This window comes from Puntigrus tetrazona, chromosome 7, assembly GCF_018831695.1.
Source record: "Puntigrus tetrazona isolate hp1 chromosome 7, ASM1883169v1, whole genome shotgun sequence".
In the NCBI taxonomy this organism is placed as follows: domain Eukaryota; kingdom Metazoa; phylum Chordata; class Actinopteri; order Cypriniformes; family Cyprinidae; genus Puntigrus; species Puntigrus tetrazona.
The window spans coordinates 33920296-33927339 of record NC_056705.1 but is presented as its reverse complement, the minus strand read 5'-3'; the positions used below and the strand labels follow the sequence as shown (position 1 = coordinate 33927339).

At 38.1% G+C, this 7044-nt stretch overlaps 1 pseudogene; it reads left to right on the top strand.

Moving 5' to 3' along the window:
* The first annotated feature begins 5409 nt into the window (after positions 1-5409).
* Positions 5410-6578, top strand: LOC122347989 (annotated as a pseudogene).
* The last annotated feature ends 466 nt before the right edge of the window (positions 6579-7044 follow it).

The window sequence follows — 7044 nt, the reverse complement described above, 5'->3', positions numbered from 1 at the left end:
GTGAGTTTAATGTGATTTTATGGAATTTAAAAGTGTATGATGACTTTAAAGGTCCGTTCAAATTTTTATTCTTTTTCTTGAAAGATTAGGTTTCTGATGGCTCCTTCCTTGAGCAGATAAACTATAGATGAGGCTAGATTTTGTCATTTTAAAGTTGTAAAATAAGTTTCTTTTGTTTTACACAGATTAACGTAAAGTGATCGGTTTTTATTCAAGAAGTCTGTTTATGAAGTGTTTGCATAGACATTAGTTATGGAATCAAAAGTTAACATTTATGCACTATGAACTAACAAATAATTCATTAATAAATGTATTATTCATTTACATATTTAATACAATAATATTAACTAAAGGAACCTCATTGTAAGGTATAACTGTTTTAATACAATAATTGACTGATCCAGTGTATTTGATTATTAAAATGAATACAAATACAGTTCCCAGCTCTGCAGGTGCATCAGTTTAACATGTTAGTAATATTTCCTCATAACATTTTTAATTTGTTAAGGACGTTTTGTTCACGTGTTGAAAACCTAACCTGTCTGCTGACACGAGAATGTGTTTTGAAGTATTAAAACATTTTGATAAAGCTAAAATTACATTAAACGGTCCAGTTTAACGCCTTTACCGTCAACCCCATTTACTTGAAGCGTTGTAATTGATGAACACACGAGGTCTGAGCTTCATTGGGGTCATCAGGTGAGGTGGAAAAAGGGATGTTTCTGTCAGAATTAGTTTAGGAGATATACTACAAACAGCCGCTAGGTGTCATCAAAACGCCGTCTACATTTTAAAAATAAATAAAAATTTGCAACTTGTCAAAATGGTAAAATGGCATTTTAACGTATCCTGAAAGCCAGCTGAGATATAGCACATCCAGGTGGGCCAATACTGCAAAGGCGCTTCAAACTGTGTTGTCAGGTTGTGTTTAGAAGTTCAAGAAGATACAGTAACCAGCAATGCATTGGCTCTTTTACCTGAGATTAGTTCACGTCTAGGCTATTTTACGTACGTTTCTCTGTTACAACATCATAATAGTCTATTAGAGATTATATAAGAAAGTACCTTACATCTGGAAGATGCTACAGATTAAAGTATTTACAAATACGATCCATTTAAACAGAAATTAATGTGCGTTGTAAGGCGATGAACAATGAGAATAATTGAAAATGCGAATCTTACATTTTAAAATAGTTTATTCTTTTTCTAAAAAGAAAAAATTTGCATGAAAAACTACATGGTCGTGAAATGATGACAATAACTAAATAACACTGCAATTATGTATGTGTGGGGAGGGGGTATTTACTTGGAAATCCTGTTCTGAATCAAATGATTCGCGATACGTGATCCGATTCGAGCGCTTCGAATCATTTTGCGAGGCAATGGTTTAACTGAGTCTGAGTTAACTGAAAAAATACTCCGTTTATACATTTTCCGTCGTATTAAAAACGCTTCATGACATTTACTCGCCTACGTAGACACTAGTTTAGGCTATATAACCTTATTAAAAAAATTTTTTCTCAGAAGTATCACAAATCGCATCCTGTGCCTTTAAGTAAATATCAGGCTTATTTAAATTTTACAATAATTTATTATTCTGCCGTTCTAAAAAAAAAAAAAAAAAAAAAAAAAAAAAACAGCCACAAAAACAAGAAGGTCCTTTAAAAAACATTAAGAAAAAACGCGCAAAAAAACATTGAATGCGAATGCGGAAGCGTCGCGTTTTCATAGTAAAATGTATAACGTCAATATACGTTCTGAAAAAAAAAAAAAAAATAAAAGTCTGGAAGAAGCAGACTCATTGTGTGGAAATATTTTAAAACGATCTGCTTTTTCAACGAATCTGCTTTCTTGAGTTCTTATTATTATGTGTTTCTTTTCACTTTCCATACCTCTCATTCAGTGTCATATTAAGAGCACTTATGACACTGAACGAGAGTTGAGAAAAGTCTGTAAAAATAACATGAGATACATTTTATGAGGATAATATGACTATAAATATTTTATAAATGGAGGTAGAATAAACAGTAGACTAACTTTCTGATAGTCATCCATTAATAATAGGCAGCCGAAATATCACAAACATATTTTTAACAGAATTTGTGTATAGCATATGTGTAAATGTGACTTTTATCATAACTGTAACAATTAAACAATCTGTCATAGCAATAGGACACTGGGTACAGCTGATACATTGTGTCTAAACCATACCCTCAAGTTTTTCCAGATTATGAAAAGGACCTTGCATTGCACAACGAAATAAAATGTCTATTTTAGAGCACAGAATAACCTTTGGAATTATTTTTGTTAAGTTATTATAAGGGACATGGTGAAATGAAAATCTCATGTTGGAAAAAGAAACTTTGCAGTATCTTTGGGTGGACAGAGGCATACCTTTTAAATTCACAAGGTTAAAGAGAACACATGCACACGTGTGGAGCAAAATCACGGCTCGGGGTTCTCGTGCAAGCGAATTATATGAGATTTTTGAATGCACGCATGTCCCAAATGTATTTAGCCTACCCTATGTCAAAGTCAAAGGCCTGGAAACAAATGTCTGTTTGATATGTAGGTGTCAGGATAAGAGCAGAATACAGTGCATTGGCCTGCTGTGACATACAGTAGTTCATCACAGTTTGCTGAGAACTGAACAATGGACGGCGCTGATAACAGTCTTATCACTTACCGAAGAATACAATCAAGCAATAAGCAAAACTGTAAGTTATAAAATTTCTGTCCCTTTCACAAGAGTATGCATACTAAAACGACGAGGCAGCTCCTAGCTAGAAAATCGGTTTTATGTATTGGAGTTCTGACCCCTGCAAGGAGTCAAAAAAAATCATACCGTATTAGAGAGAAAGGATTGCGCGTCTCATTAGATTAAACTGAAAAGAAATAAACATTTCAGATCTATAGGCGTGTTCGCTGTATTATGAACTGGGTTCTATTTTGTCAGCTTATAGGGAATATATGTATAAATTACATCGTCATTTATAAATGATCATGTCATCTATGGAGATTCTGTTGAGTCTGTTACTTGAATGATCTTTAAGAGGCGGGGTGCCATTGTGTTTCACTAATGAGGGCTCTGTAGCACCGAAGACCCCACAGGGGTCTTGTAATCCATTGTATGTGTGTGTGTGTGTGTGTGTGTGTGTGTGTGTGTGTGTGTGCTTTTCAGACCAGACTTCTGTTTGAGGAGGAGGCGTGGGCAAAACATTCACTGCGATGTGTGTGTGTGTGTGTGTGTGTGTGTGTGAGTGTGTGTGAGTGTGTGTTCACTTTGACAGACAGTGAATACGAGAGATGGAGAAGAGGGAGAGAGACTGTGTGCGAATTGAATACTGTGTGTTATCTGTCAGTTATCTGTCTCTTCTACCTGCTGAGCCAATACAATACTAAGTACACACTGCTTATTTATGTGCGCTCCATCAGAGGCACTGTATGTAAGCTTCTGTATTCATAATTTAATCACTGAGGATGTTTTTCTCGTCTTCTTTGTTATTCTCCACACACAAGGCGACAGTGCGCTTGGGACAGCTAACCATCCACACAGTAATTACAATTATGTACAATCCAGCTAAAGAGTATCACATATTTAACAGATATAAATTGCCACACACAGGCACTAGACAGGAGCTGCCTTTGCTAACCCGTGCTAATACACTTGAACTACAATCACGAACTGCTATCACGGAAACAAGAATAGAAGGTTTGCTGCGGTTCAATTGGAAACAATAACTGGACGAACACAGCCGAAACTAACGTTATTGTATTCACGCTGAGCTGCTCAAACTAATGAACTAAGCCCATTATCACTCTTTAACTACAGCGAAGCCCAACGCGAGCGGTGCAGTGCTCGGATGTGGATTCAGCCGTAAATAACCTAAGGTTTTCAGAAGAAAGGAATCATTTATTAGTGTAAGCATTAATTCACAAAAGCTGTATGTTTATTGGTGGAGCTATTTCAGCGCCATTCGGATGTAAATTTGACATCCTATTAAGTGTATTCTCAGCTTGGCATCAAAAGACAGCAGGTTTAAAAATATATGCATGTGGGGTTTTAATTATTAATTTAATTTATAATTAAACGCTAAAATCCACTTGCAGCAGTTTATTTTGAAACGAATATATATAAAAAACGATTAATTTATTAATTTATTAATTTAAATAGAGCGCTTTAATGTTGTTACATGAGGTCTTTTATGATATACCTTTGCTACTTTTAAGACCGTTTTAAATTGTAACAGCTTTTCATCATAATCATCAGGAGATCGAATTAGTCTCCAATTAACAAATGCTCAATCACGTGGGTCCGTATGAGCCAGATGATAAAACAATACGCTCGACTTCAATTCGATTAGCTCCAGTACCATTAGACTGTCTAACATGTATTATTCTCAGATCGTATCGATTAACGAAGCGGCCCTCTCTTAGCTTTGTCAAAGGCAGGCCGCGGGTTTCGCTTACTTCGTAGGCCAGACCGTAAGATAAAATCTAAACCTTGATCATTGCGGTCATTGAATTAACTGCGCGGCTATTTACTGATCAGACGAGTCTGTGTTTAATCAAGGTGTCAAAGCTTTTCATGATTCTATTATGGCTGCCATAGCTGACTGCCCTGCCCGAGGGCATTTACAAGCGGCCCGAATCTCTCACAACACGAGGCAACAGGTGCACCAGACTCGCCTGTTCGGCAGTGCGCCATTAGTGTAAATGAATTTCAAATGTACACGAAACGGTCTATTAGGCCCGCGACACATCCATAACGATTTTCCTTCGAGTGTCAAAAATAATTGTATTCAAAAGCAGGGGGTTTAAAGACGTTTACACAATACGGACTCCAAAAAAATGCCTATGCATTTTATTATTTTTTAATGATTTCTTTGTTTCAATCACAAGTGTTCCTGTTAACTAGAATTTTCATGGATGTAAATTATGGTATCTTTTAGTTATTTCTGTTTGCTGCTTTAGCAGTATATGATCATCTTTTTTTCTCCGAAAATGGATATTTAATAAAAACGCACACTCACCAGTGTTGAAATAGAGCACACGCTAAACCGCAATTTAAAAAGACGTGTTTATTCATTACAGGTGTTTTACCAATTGTATACTTTGCATTGTGTTCCGATTGATTGCATGTGTAACGAAGACCTACAGTAGCCTATTTTTTTCTGTACTGTACTTTTTGTTGTTTTACATGGCTTTATAAAATGCAATGAATTTCGTTTGATTTTTTATATGCATTTCGTTTGCAGCATGAACACCGGCGTTATCACCAAGGTGAAACTTCTGGCGCTTCACACCTTTAATCCACTCCTCTGCGCCCCTATTGGTCGCCGTCCTTTTAAAGCCGCTCTTGATCTTTGATGTGCAGCCCGGGAGGAACGTCTCACCGGCCGGAAGAGAATGTACCTCGACCAGATGCTCCCAGAACTCGAAATGGACTCCACGATGATGCTCGATCAGCGGTGCGCTACGCGCCGCATCAGGAGAAAGAGCGTCGTGGCGCGTTTCACTGCCCGCGTCAGGTCCATCAAGCCCGGTGTCGATAGAGTCTGAATCCAGCTGCTCCAGCCCGGAGCTAAAGCGCCCGTGGAAACTCGGGTGAGACGTCCTCTCAACGCGTTCATCATCTGGACCAAAGAGAGCGCAGGCGCCTTGTGCCAGCTAAACCTGACCTGAGAACACTGACCTCAGCAAAATACTTAGTGGTGAGTGACACTTTCCTGTAATTACGCTTTAGAAATAAAGGTGCAAAAAGCTGTCACTCTTTGCGGTACCTTTCAAAAGGTACACTTTTGTACCTGTTAGGTTATGTATGTACAAACTTGACAGCTGTTGTAGCTTTATATCTGCCAGTGTACTTCAGCTCTTGTTAAATGTACTTTTTTTCGTATATGAAAACTGAAAACTTTGTTTAAACTAAAACACTTTTTGCTTGTTCGTCATAGGTAAGACGTGGAAGGCCATGTCTCAGTGCAGGCGTCCTTACATGCAAGAAGCAGAAAGACTACGAATCCAACACACCATTGATTATCCCAACTACAAATACGGCCCGTCGACGAAAGTGCAGCAAGCGTGGAAACAAGGCGGCTTTAAGCGAGACACCGTCCGGTTCTCCCAGCGCCTCTTTTCACCCTCAGCTATGCTGCGAGGTCAAGTCGCGCAGAAACCATAACGATCAAATGAACCCCCTCGAGCTCCGCGCGGTGGGTTTTCATTTGAAACCACTCTTCATCGTACACGCTTTGAAGCAACATCATCAAATGGAAACCACGACGTTCCACAGCGGTGCCGACGTTACTGAACTCTTCTTCTGTTCATCTGCCCCTGGCTGCTTACTCAGAGTCCCTGCTGTATTCACAGCATTCTGGCGCAACAGAACGGGAGGAACTCTGCGTCGGTGGGAGCAGGTATGGTGTGCGTGTGCTGTGTTTGGTTGGACCTTCTCTCGGAGTTCTACCTAGAACAAGTGAGATCGGACATGTTGGACCAGCTCGACCACCAGTGAATTTGACCAGTACCTCAATCCGGCACTGCCCGCGAGCCTGCCAACGAGCTGCCATAAGCACTAAACTTGAAAATGCTGCTGTCCAGGACTTTATTTTTCTACACTCCAGTCACGTATGAATTCTACTGCGATATTTGTATGTATATTAAATAGCGTTTATTTATATAACATAAACGTTACTGCTCATAAATTCAACTTTACTTCAGTGTGTATTTATAAATTTGTTTTTTACTTTTACTTGAAAAGTTGGCTTTTTCAGATGATATAAATAAACTATCTGCATCAACATGGCACGAAGATGTTATTTAGTGAGTTATTTATGATTACTTTTGTGCTATGGCTGTGGGCTAGCAGCATGCCCGCAAATCTTAAAAGCAAAACACTATATTTCTACATAAATATATAAATGAATCAATCAATAAATAAAGCCACAATCATCACAGCTAAAAACATTGATATTAATAAAAAATACCATCAAATTATATTTACATAACAAATAAAGTCCTGTATTCTGATTGGCTGAGATGCTT